Source organism: Pseudonaja textilis, chromosome 1 (genome assembly GCF_049901715.1).
Source record: "Pseudonaja textilis isolate UNSWEBS1 chromosome 1, rPseTex1.2, whole genome shotgun sequence".
Classification (NCBI taxonomy): Eukaryota; Metazoa; Chordata; class Lepidosauria; order Squamata; family Elapidae; genus Pseudonaja; species Pseudonaja textilis.
In genome coordinates, this window is record NC_141990.1 from 300,048,388 (window position 1) to 300,061,842 (window position 13,455).

Consider the following 13,455-nt stretch of genomic DNA (forward strand, 5'->3'; position numbering starts at 1 on the left):
TTGGCCACACTGATGCTATAGTTTAGCAACATCACAAATGTCACGAGTCCTTCATCCCTAAATTTAATTTGGTGAACTCTTGAATTTATTTCTAAAGATAGTTGGGAAGACTTGGCCTTACAAGAGCAGAATTTTATTTCCTCTTTTTGCTTATGCTTATTTTGCTTATTTGTCTTTAATGTATTGAAATAGAAAATGAAATTCTATCAGAGATGGCCAAATGCAAATGAGAAAAAGAGCTACAAAGTCCTTCAGCAATAATTTTTTAACAAGCTCCAGATTGCTGGGGGCTCCATGGGTGCTGTCATCTCCTCAGCTAAAAATGCAGACAACATTTTAACTTTTTATATGCTGTGTGAAAAGCAGCCAATCTTTGTTATTCCTAACAGAAATTCCTTTGCAGGTTTTCCCTATAGAAAAAAAATCCAGCCTCTTTGCCCTTGTCTGAACTCTGCTCAAAGCATTCAAAGCTTTTTGTCCTTGTTATTTTACGACTTCCACGCATAATAAATTACACCAGAGGAAAAAAAGCAGGTCAAAAAATAGGCTGAACTAGATATTTTCTAGTCTTAAGTTTTAACTGTATTTGAACATAAGGCTGCATACAGTTTGTTTATATTCCATTTTTATTATTTTTACAAATAAGCAGTGAATATCTCCAACACACCTTCCTCCTCTTCTTTCCCCCACAACAACCCTCCGAGGTGGGATAGTCTCTATCAAGGTCAACTTTAGATATAAATATTGTTGCAGGTAGTAAGTATACTGGTCAGGAAAAGTTTTTTTTTTAAATATACCCATCTATACTTATTCCAAAGAAAAAGTATCAACTTATGACCACTTCTGAATTCAACTTGCATGAGATGACAGTGGGTCAATGAGTATTTTATTGATATTATTCTACTTTATGTAAAAATATATATCTAGCCTTTTGAGAAGTTAAAATCAGTTAACATATGCAATAGATAGTAACATACAGATGAAACTTTCAAAATAGAAAAAGATTCACACAGGAGTAAACCACTAACCAAATTGATGCAACATGCTAAATCAGTGATAGACCTTTAATGGCCAAGAGCCATACTTAACATTTTTATTTTTGCTGAGTGGCTGGATTTACGTTGTGTGTGGAATTCAAGGATTTAATTTTTCCCTCAAACTGTGATTCAGTATCTGTTTCTCAGCTGAAAATGATGGGAAACTGTGGGGTCCCGAGGGAATGGGAACTCATGAGACATTAGTTATCTAATCTGTAGGAAAACAAAACAAAACAAAATGGGTTGCAGTTCAAGTCAATTTGTGTGAAACAGGCCACAGCCAAAATCTAGTAAATTTGCAAGTCTTAACTAAGATATTTGGGGGGAAATGTTATGGCTTTGTACCTAATATCTTATCAACACAATTTTCTGTGTTATATTAAAGCTTAACCCCTTGGCTGAGCTTTTACAATATACTAATCTAAAATGTAACTGGGTAGTTTTTAGTTCAATGATAATACAATCCATAGACACATTTCAGAATAAATATGTGTACAATTATGATGTAACTTAATGTAGAGATGAAAATCAGAAACCCAAATAATAATAGCATAAGAAGCACCTTAATAGCTACTCAGCAAAATCATGGTAAAAGGGAGGTAATTAATAGGGATATAAGCCAGCAAAAATATTTATTCTACTGGTTCTTAATTTTCTTTTAAAAATAAAAGTGAAGCTTTAATTCATCTTATTAAAATGTTATAATGTTGCCTTACTTGCTGCTGGTTTTTCTATGTTATGTAAATTGCTGTGGGGACCTAGTCAGGGCTGAATAGCAGCATGAAACCCTTTAATAAATTATAATAGATCAGGCCATCTTGAAGTTGAAAATTCCACGTGATGGTTGCAGCCTGTGAAAAAGGAGAGAGCAATCAAGGTACATTATAGGACTTTTGGGACCAGGGCAACAACAGGAGCTTCAACAACAGTTACAAGAGGCAGGAATGAACACACACACACAGCAGTCTTTCTCTTCATGATGCAAGCAACTTCACCTCCTAATTTTCAGACATAATTCCACTCTTAAAGCAAAGCTACAGGGGTTATTTCAGAGGTGGTATTCAGCAGGTTCTGACCGGTTCTGGAGAACTGGTAGCGGAAATTTTGAGTAGTTTGGAGAACTGGCAAATACCACCTCTGACTGGCCCCACCCCCATCTATTCTCTGCCTTCCGAGTTCCACCTGATCGGATGGGTCTTCTTTTGTTGCCGTGCACAGGAGAAAGGATCTGGAAAGCAGGTTAGTGGGGTAGGGTGGGAATGGAGATTTTACAGTATCCTTTCCCTGCCACATTCACCAAGCCATGCCCACCAAACCACACCCACAGAATTGGTAGTAAAAAAATATTGAATCCCACCACTGTTTTTGGTTCTGGAGTATGCAACTACGTTCCTTTTCATATGAGCAAAAGAAAATCACAGTGACCAAAATGTGGATCACAGCATTTTGAAAAACATTGCTTAGTTAGTTACATGCATGCAGTGATACTATAAATTGATTTTAATCAGTGGATAATAGACCAGGATTTAACCCAAAATATTTATGTTGTTCTTGAGTCTTGGAGCCTAATATAAATTTTAAAAAAGAACAATGTTTCTGTAATTTGAGCAGAACAGATGCTGAAATTCCTCTTCTACTCAATTATTAAAGTCTTCATTGCTGCTGGCAGAAGATAGTAGTGAAAAAACCATTGATTTCCAGAAAAAGCCAACCAGTGCTTAGAGAGTGTGCATTTGCCAGGGTTTTAAGGATTTTAAAGGTCCCTGACTCTCATTCTGTTGCCTCAACTTACGGGTTGCTTCAATTGGATCACGCAACCTCTAGATTTTCCTAGGTTTTTTTTTTAATTACACTCTGCTTGCATAATTGTAAACAAAATATTTTGAAAAAACACCACCAGTATTTAGTGCTCTTTTATTCAGAAGAAATTAAATCTCCAACAATATCTCTGGAACTTATTCAAGGTACCATGGAGTGAATATGTATAAGTTTGCAATTTTTAAGTTATGACAGGAACTCTATTTCTTTAAACATCAGAGAAATTCAACCAACGCAGTTTTTCTTGTCATTGCTCCATAGAGCAGGTAAAAACTGGACTATGGCTAATCTGCACTGCACTTTGTTAAGAAGCTAGAATTTGACTAGAAATAGCGAGAGACCACAGAAGGAAAAAAGGAAGGAGAAACTTCAAACCCTCCATTCATATAGCTCCCTAAATGGCTTGATGACACTCAAGGAACAGCTTCCCTTATGCCATATAAGAACATGAAATATGCAGCTTCATTAATTTAAATAGAGCAACAAATTAATAAAAGTTTGTAGAACTAGTTCTTTGTCCAAAATGTAGACCAGGATAGGGCATTATATATTGTCAACAACTCCAATGAATCATTTCATGTGTTGCAACAAACGTTCTCTAAAATGCAAGCTAGCTGATGAGATTACAGCTACATTCATCGCCAAGTCTTCTGCAGAGTCAGGGCCAAAAGCTTTAGCTAAAGAGCTCCCTAAGTGACCTTGGAGTACTTTCTCTAATCGTTGCCTAATTAATCTGGATTTGCACAACATGCAAAAGACCTACTGGGGTCACAGCCATACATAGCCACATTATACCGTAGTCAACGTGTTATGTGAATCCAGAAAATAAGGTTTAATTGATTAAACTGTTAAGTATGGGTAAACGTATCATGGGAACACAGCATATGAGAAGCGTGCATACACACACACACACACACACACACCAGATTTGGTCTGTGTTAAATTAAGAGTCCAACTTGATGGGCATACTAAGATGAAAAATAAAGAATACCAACTGAATACTCGAGTTCTCTGTCATTTATAGAAACCTGTATGGAAAAAAAGGACAATGAATATTTGAATGGAAGATGTGTTGAATTAAAATACCTCCTTTCTTATTCAAGCAGCAGGCAGAAATGCCAGTAGAGGTTAATGGATATCATAATCCATTAATGCATTCTCAGACACGAAAAAGTGTGTACGTTGTTTTTCAGCTCATGATAGAGCAGCTAAGCTGCTGTACAGACTCTCCTCCATTAAGTGGGGGGGGGGGGGAATCCAGTAATAGCCACTCTTCTATTGACTCTTAACTCTTCACTTCAAGAATGTTGAGGTCTGTAAAAAGTACAGACCAAGCTGAAGAATTTTCCCACAACTTTTCTTTCATCAAAGGAACGCAAATAGACCCTATCTCATTAGTGTAGCTCCCGCCATGATAATTTCCTTTAATTCCAGCCTTAAAGGCCTAGTTTTATCTTAAATTACATTCATTTTATACTAAAGTAAAGCATTGTGCTCCTGGACCTTTCCTTTTGTGTGTTTGTTTGTCCATAAATTATTGATGCCTCTGACCAGTTACAGCTCAGTTTGTGCTCTCTAATGCATTTCTTCTCTTTTACTAGTGATTTTGAAAGTACAGGTAGTCCTCAACTTACAACAGCTCATTTAGCGGCTGTTGGAAGTTACAACTTCACTGAAAAAAGTGACTTATCACAATTTTTCACTTATGACCATTGTCGCATCCCTATGGTCATGTGATTTACATTCAGATGCTTGACAACTAACTCACATTGATGATGGCTGCAGTGTGCCAGAGTCATGTGATCTTGCAACCTTCTGACAAGCAAATCAATGGCAAAGACAGATTCACTTAACAACTTCAGTGATTCACTTAACAAATATGGCAAAAAAAATCATAAAATAGGGCAAAACTCACTCAACACATTTCTTAACATAAATTTTTGGCTCAATTGTGGTCCTAAGTTGTGGGCTACCTTAACTTGTGTCCTTAACTTATAATAAATACTATTTATTCTATTTATTCTATTCCTACTATTTATTCCACACAAATAATTCTTCACCAGCTTAATGTCTGGCTGTGAAATTGTTTTTAAAAGTTCAAGGCCTACCATGTTGAGGATGTAAATTATTAATGGTTCTAAGCAGTAGTAATTTTGTATTTGGAATAGTTGAATGTACCTTTTCTGGTGGGCTGTTGTCCAAGAGTGATGGCTACAGGCCTTAAGTACACCCAGAACATATTCTTGGGATTTCAAGCCAAACCTCTCTCATAGCCGTCACCATCAAAATAAATAATTCACAATATGCCTTCTAAATATAACCTTAGATCAGGGGAATCAAACTCATGTCATCACAGCAGCATCACATGATGTATTGCGATTTCCCCCCCTGCCCACCCTTTTCTAAACCAGGTGTGGGCTTGGCCAGCGTGTGATGCATCCAGCCCATGGGCCGGAAGTTTGACAGCGCTGCCTTAGATCATCCATTCTTCACCATGTAGCCACAATAAAAATGTCATAATGCACACAAGGTTTTATTGTTAGCCACATCTTGTTAGACATATAGGCTGCAGCTATATGTCTAATAATCTGCGTATGTCTAAATAATCTGCAGCTGATTTGAGACACAAAAAACAAGTTCAAAGCAAAGTAACTACACTTTTACTTAGTGTGGAATGAGAATTTTAATAGAAATGAGAAACTAAACCCTGGCTACTCCCTCTCACATCTTTTTCCCAATTTTTTTTTCTTTAAACATATCCGAATGCAGCTTCAAAGAAAGTAGACAGTAGTTGTATTTGCATAACATGTTTAGTTATGGTTAACTTAAAATTGACGGACTAGATGGCTGTGTTAATCACAGAGTCAACTTATTCTCCTAAAATCTTCTCTCTTTCTCTCTAATAGCAGAGTTACCAACTCTTTTTTTAAATTCAAATTGCAAGAGAAGAAAATATATAATCATCCTGTTCATTTAGGATATAAATGGCTGGGAAACATTAAAAGGCTCCTCAGATGTAACTATTGTGTGAAAAAAGCTACAGCAATTGTTTAAATTCAACCCTTTTATTCTGCTCCATAAAACACAAGGAACAAAATAGGATGATTGGAGGAAAAAATAAAAAAAGAGGCAAGCTTCCAACAGTCAGAATTTGGGCAGTCAATTGTTAGCAAATAAAAGTGATGTCTCATTTAAAGTCTGCCTTACAGCTATCAAATATAGCACCCCTTCGATCTAAGGTTTTGACATTGAATGTACACACCAGCATTTTAAATACACTAATGCTTTAGCTACAATTCACTGTGCAGTTATGTAATTTTAGAGTCTGGCTTGATTAATTTGATACTGGCCCTTTTAAAATAGAGCAGGTAAATTTATTGGTGAGGCTGTGTTGCTCGTACAGTAATTTGTCAAATGGGGACTTGACTTGGAGTATCCAGAGTAATGTTCTAATGGCACCCTTGTGAATGCAAACTGACAACTTTGTCCTTGAGATCATGAACAGATATAAGGATCTGCCTACTTTCTCTTACATCAGCCCATCCCCGTTTCCCCTGTGGATTAATTACCACTGTTGTTATTTGATTCAAGCACAGTGTGATGCTGACCACTATATTTGAGGAGTTTGTTGAGAAATGATACTTCCACCATCTCAGAAATTTGTAAGCAACAGCTCTGGAGAAGGTAAGCATTATACACTATCATGGCTACATTTTTAAACACCGTGTGGAGTTACCTAGTAGAGAGGCCCAACATAAAGCAAAAAGCAAACACTGAAGCTTCATAAGTAATTGTTGCAAATATTTCCAGGATGTAGATCAGGAAAGCAGAAGACAATTTACTCTAGGGCCATGCTACGAGTGTCCCCAGTGGCTTAATTATAAATGCTACAAAGCATTATGGGAAAAGCAGCTTACACTTCTGAAATGTTGCAAAAGAATCTAACAGTCTATCCAATATTGCCCCTGAATGTTAGTGGATTTAGGACATGCCTCTGCATAGAAAGAATGTCACAGCTTCGGGGACATGAACCTAACACATTTAATTGTGTCACATGAATGCACAATTTGTCCTCAGATGTTAACAGACTTCCCAGCATCCCTCATTATTACCCATGCTGGGTGGAATTGTTAGGAGCTATGGTAAAGTTACACCAGGAGAGCTGCATATGTTATGAAATCATGCTGAAGTTAAATTTCTGAGACCAAGGAACATTATGGTGAAGGTCTGGGTACAAAAATAGCAAAATGATTTCCATTTGAGCATTTTCCCTATACTGTCAAATGGCCAGTGATAATACAGCTTATTTTAAAACAAATTATTAGCCAACTTTAGGAGGTCAACTTTTTTTCAATTTTTTTCAGGCATTTATTATTTAGTAGGTGCATGTAGTAGGTGGAATTTTTTGAAGTTATTTTAGCAAGTGGAACTTTTTCTGTCAGAAAGGGAAAAAGCATCTGATTCATATCCAAATGTCAGGATGTTGTGAAATCACAGACATAGATCTAATTTAAAAAATACCTACATGGTGACAGCCATTGCCAACTTTTCCACCAACTCCTCTAGGTGTGATATGCAAAAATAAAAAATCAGAAAAAGCCATAAACACATAAAAATGCAAGACAACGAAGGCCTACCATAGTGCTACAAACAGCAATTGAAAACTTACTAGGCTTATAATTATCCTAGAACTGTGATATCATATACTCTTGATTAGCATGCTAAACTCTTGTCTCTTAAGGTTTTCTGCTCCTTAACAGTAATGGGCCACAATTCAATAGCAAAAATACAATTTTCATCATGGCAATTCCCTTCTACAGGTAAGGAAAGCATTTCTGTTTATGAAGTTGTTAAATTGAACCTGGGAAATGAAGGAATTATCAACTATCATCTCCAACTATCAACCATCATTTCCAAACCACTAAGAAAACACCTGACCAATAAATTATACACTATTCATGTATATTAGTTTATATGGTTTATTAGGTGGATTTTCTTTAATGAGTGTTAAATTTAACTGTACACGAGAGTCCTTAGGAAATATGACAGTATAACAATATAGCATGCAACTAAATTAAATAGATAAGATTTAGTTCCCAGGCTGCCACCCTCTTATTTATTTGTAAGGTAACTTCAGCCTAAAGCCGATAAAAGCTGAGTATGCTGCAATCATGTAAAAATGTAATATCTGAAGATGTAAAACAAATTATGAGTTTTTTGTTAGGATGTTTTCTTTTATTATAAGCATATTAAAGCTCTTGTAAGAAAAATACGTTGTAATTTTCCCTGACCGTTTGGAGGCTTTTTTAAAAAGGGGGGTTCACTGTCAGTTCGTCTCTGTTATTTCATCATTAAAATGCAATGGCTTTGATGATAAAAGGAGCTATTTTTCACAAAGATAATGGGATCTGTGGCAATCAAAAGACAGAAAGATTCATCCATATATTCTGCATAAATCAGATGGCAGGAATCAGTTTTAGAATTATAAAGACTGTTTTTTATTGGCTTAGTTCCCAACAATAAAATCCCTTTTTAGAAAACAAAGTATGTGCAGAATCTTTGCACTGAATTGCTGCGTGAACTAAGAGCTATTCTTCAAAATATTTCCCAACTCTTATGCCAAGAGTCAGCTAAAAGCTCTAACTGGCTGAAAAAACATAGAGCAACATTATAGGAGCAAAGTAATAATTTTGCATCGACAAAGCTGTTCTTATGTTTGTCGTGTTAATTTTGTTTACACTATGTGTAAACTTGCTCTGTGAAGAGCATTTTACATTGCTTTGGAGCTATTTCTTGGCAAACTCCATACACTAACAAAAAAAAATTCACTACCATATAAAGTATACATCAGAGTCATGCCCGCCCCTTTCTTCTTTCTGGAGCTTGTTTAGCTTGTTCCTCAATCATGACTCAAGGCTGCAGTCCTACACACATTGCTAGGGAACTGGGATAGCAGAGAAAGTCAAATTTTAATTCTACACTGTACATACTAACCTGGCGTGTCATCCTCATGAATCCTGTGATTCTCCACCTACAAAAATCTACTTTCTCTTAATTTCAGTCCTCATCTCAGCAACACAGAGGGGAACATGGAAGTGATTGTAGACCTTTACCTTACTGTGCTATGAGAATTACACTTAAGCAATGTAAGAAAGCCATTTGAAAAAAAAAATCCAAATTTAAAATAATAATCAGCACATTCCATTGAAGAAAGTAGGGCTTATTGTATTTTCAAGGAAACGCATCTGATTTAAAACGTATAACTATTGGGTAGGTAACTTTCAGTCATGGACACATAATAAGAAAGTGATGGGAGGATATTCTGCATTCTGTAAGATGTGTTATTTGAGCTTATGTAAATTTACAATTAAGGAAGGCCCACAGCATTTCCTCTCTCTCCTCAATAGTTATTTCTTTAAGTATCTGCTTCCTTTAAAAATATTTCTAGGGTTGATCCAGTTTTTGAAAATGTGAAACAATAACTACAAAATAGCCTGATAAGTATGGGCACCCAGATTAAGTAGGTATAGGAATATATGCAATCTCAAAACCAGGAACATATATCACAGATTAATACTGTAATCGCATTACAGTGAAGGTAAAGGAGAAATGAAATGCCAGTTTTAATCCATGCAAGCCTTCCTTGACAGAGCTGATCTTGCAAAAACAATGCCGTGGTTCGCAGTGTATTCACGAAAGGAACCGATTTTATTAGCGCAATCCTACACTCTACTCAGAAGTCCCTTCCAATTCAAAGGGAGGTTTAGTCCCAGATAAGCAGGGATGGAGCTGTCGCCTAAACGCGACAAGGAGACGCTCGTGTAAGAGTGAATTTGCGACTCTGGTTATTTAAAATAGCGACACAACAAATACCAATCAGTGATGCACCGATTGCACCACACAACTAATGGGAAGCCAGGGGCAGAAGCGACAGGACGCGAACTGCATCACCGCGAAAGGAAGCAAAAGCACTCCAACGAAGCTGGAAACGGGGAAGAGCTTCCTCCCGCTCACGACCGGCTATGCGAGGGAGGGGAGGAGCAACGTCATAGGCTGCGACGAGCAAGAGAGAGGAAGTACTGAAAACACGTGTCTGCACCGGCCGAGTCTGTGCTCTGCTCTTGAGCTGATGCTTCTTGCCTGAATGCAAGTAGGGAGTCGGAAAGGTAAGAGTGAAGTGAGATTAAAGCAAACGGCTGTTTAAGGAGTCGGGGCTGAGAAACGACACCAAGAACTGCACTTTGGTTGCCTCTTTGCAAGAGAGGCCACTCCATTCGCTACTCTGGAACCTTCTTTTGAGTGGACATGCTTTAAACTTTATAAAGGGAAACCTTTACAATCTCCAAAGGTCTCCAAAGGAAAGCAGAGCTCCTGCGATTTCATTAATTTTAAAGAACGGGATGTCAGCAGAGGTAAAATCGTGAGCGCAAACGATGGTCTGATAACAACATAGAAGTGTTACCTTGTGCCTGTTTTTCCCTTCCCCCTCCAGAAGCATCTCCTATAGAAAAGGTAAATAGGGACAAGTCGTTTGTAGGTCACAAATGCAAAACAGGCTGAAAAAAGGAACATGAAACGTGAAAGTGTAGAGTAAAAAAAGGGGGTGGATAAAATATGAAAATCCCATGCTTTCTTTCAGTCTGGGGTTTTAAAAATGTCTTTTAGTTTTTACAACTTCTATATATTAATTACATATTAAAACTACACATGTAGAAAGTTGTACCTGGTGTGTTGAAATTCTCAAACAACATATGTTGTAGTTGCTTCTATCTAACACCTAGTTGTCCAACCTTTTGGTTTGCCAGGACCATACTGAGTGAAGAGGAATTGTCCTGAGCTGCATATAAATATAAATATAATTAATGCATATAAATAATTCTTTTTTAGTTCTTTTTAAAATTTGTTATCTTATGGGGCTACATTACTAACTGTTCAGGGCTGCATGCAACCTATATACGTTGTGGGCCGGACATACCTGATCTAACAGTTTCTTGTTAAAAAACTCAGTTTATTGGTATTCCAAAACAAGTCATGTTCCAATATAGCAGTTGGTTTCAAACAAATACTGTTTAGAATTCAGTTTGGAAAGTTAGCAAAGCAGTTTTTCCAGTTGACGTAGAGACATTGAAAGAACTCTTATGATAGAGGAAAGAAGTTTTAATGACTTCATGAATTATTACTGCACAATCATTGTGGACTGCTATCTGGTTCATCAGATGCACAGAGTGTAGTGCTGAAATAGGAATATTATATATAGACACAGCAGAAGAAGACAAATGCCAGACAATTTTATGCATGGCTTAGCCACTGCTAATGCTATAAAGATGGGTCTAGCTATTTCATCTGCTATAAATGGTATGTTCTCTTTTGGAGAACAAAAAGGAGAAAAAGGATCTTTAGCAAGGTTAATTGATTGATTGATTATGTGCCACCACCAACACCAGTTGGTGTTGACTCTTAAGGACAACATAAATATATTTTCTCCATGACAATCTCTTCCTAACCTGGTCCTTCAAGTCTTTCAGCAGAGTAACTGATTCCATCCACCTTCTCCTAGATGTCCTCTTTTCTTTCATTCCACATTTCCTAGCATTATTAACCTTTACCATAGAGTTAGGTCTTTATATAATGTTTCTAAAGTAAGATCATTTAGCTTGGCCATTTGGGCTTCAAGTGAGAGTTGTGATTTGTTTTTATGATCAATTGTTTGTTTTCATATTTTTATTCTTAGATGTTTTCTCCACCACAAAAGATCATAAGTGCAAATGCGCTTTCTATCCTGTTTCTTCCATGTCCAATTTTTCCTTCTGTAATGTGTCATACCATTACTTGCACAATTCTGATCTTTGTACATACATCATGGCAAATTAAATATATTTTCCATGGCCTTCAAGAACTGCTCTAGCAAGTACTGGTCTGTAGTATATTTCTTTACTCCTTGTTCCTTTAGTATAGAACAGGCCTATCAAACTGGCAGCACACAGTCTGGATCAATCACTTGCAGGCCACACCCACCCCGGCTCCACAAAGGCAAAAAAACCACCGCAATATATCATGATCCGGTCTGTGATGTGATTGAGTTTGACTCCTGTTGTGTAGAAGATTGATCCTAAAAGGCAGAAGCTGTGTACCATTTCAATATCTTCACTGTCAATTCTAAGTTCTGTTTTCTTTAGGTTGACCTTTTATATGTAATCTTAGTCCCATCAGCATAACACATAGACTATAGATGTTTCTTCCTCCAATTTCAAAACTATGTTAATCTTTTTCCAATCCAGTTTCCCTTTATATATGTTCAGCAAACTATTGTACAATGTCCTTAATTTCTAAGAGGATGGTTCATTTTCTTCTACAATAAATCAAGGGGAAAGTTGGGTTGGTTAGTTGGTTTCTGCATTTTGCCTCATTCTAAGCTTCTAGTTTTATCTCTTGATAAAATGGCATATAATTCTGAGGGTGTGCACCATGACAATTTTGAAAGACATTGATGTCTGAATTTTTTTCAGATATAATTGTATTTCATTAGACTAATGGGATTCTCTTTCTGACATTTTTTTCTTTTCTGGCACTGTATAGAATCTTTAGCAAAAGGAAATAATCCAGGAATCACTGTTATATTTTCAGTGATATTGTTCTTTAAGGTACTGCAAGGTACACTATATCCTAGCATTGCTATTGTCTCTTTCTCTTTAAAAATGTTCTTGTTCATGTTGCTTAGTAGCTGGCAAATTACTTTTTTTCCTCCCACTTGTTTCAATGCCAAGAAAAGCTTCATTTGCTTTATAGCTGTGGTCAAGAAGTTCTTAGTAGCATAACAACAAAGCCTTTTAAAAATTGGCAATCTTGTAATACAAAACCTCCTCATTCAAAGAATGCTTTCATGCTACCTACCAATTAGTCTTGTACTATTGTTTACTTTTTTCTCATTTTTTAAAAATTTCCATTAGCATGTAAAATCAGAACATAAGTTAATAAAGTCAGAATGCAGATTCATAGTCTTGCATTAGCTTTCCAACTCTAAACTGCATTTGGCTGTAATTCTGATTAGTCTCGTGTTGGAAATATAACTCTACTTATGAGAGTACTCCTGTCCCTATCTACAAAGATCAAATGTATGGTGAGTGTAATTTAATTTGTAGAGGGGTGCATTAGCGCACCAACATGCCTACCGTCCCTGTCCTATTGTTTCTTTTATTTTTCTTATATGTACCCATGTATTCATAACTATGTTTTTACTTATACCTATTATCTTGTAAGCAGTTGACAAACCAAATAAAATAAATAAATAAATAATAAAAAATAATGATTACAAGATTAAGCATAGGAGCCTCATGAAATTATGACTTAATTTTGATGGTCAGCAGTTACGTGCTGAGATAAAAGATCTAATGGTGATGCTGGCATAAAAGCTAAAAGGACTTTTTGTCAAGTAATTGCAATGCTCCAAACCCTTTGGAATAGACATGGTGATTTGCAAGGTACAGCGTCCGTCCAGTTAAACAAAACACTCTTGCATTATTAATCCTCCTTCTCCTTCTATTAAAATTTTATAATAGTGTCATGTGGCTGAGATATTTAACATGTAAATGAAAATGAATAA

The 13,455-nt window shown here is 36.4% G+C and overlaps 1 protein-coding gene across 4 annotated transcripts in view; it reads left to right on the forward strand.

Annotated features, from left to right (window-relative positions):
• The first annotated feature begins 9,809 nt into the window (after positions 1–9,809).
• Positions 9,810–13,455, forward strand: part of TRMT61A (tRNA methyltransferase 61A) — a 51,392-nt gene continuing 47,746 nt past the window's right edge. The window contains exon 1 of one of the 4 annotated variants that reach the window (XM_087922260.1): positions 9,810–10,267. The gene's annotated coding sequence lies outside the window, so the exon portion shown is untranslated. Of the gene's footprint in view, positions 10,368–12,485; positions 12,507–13,455 lie in introns of those variants that run through there. The other 3 variants (XM_026698557.2, XM_087922259.1, XM_087922261.1) reach the window with 3 other exon arrangements.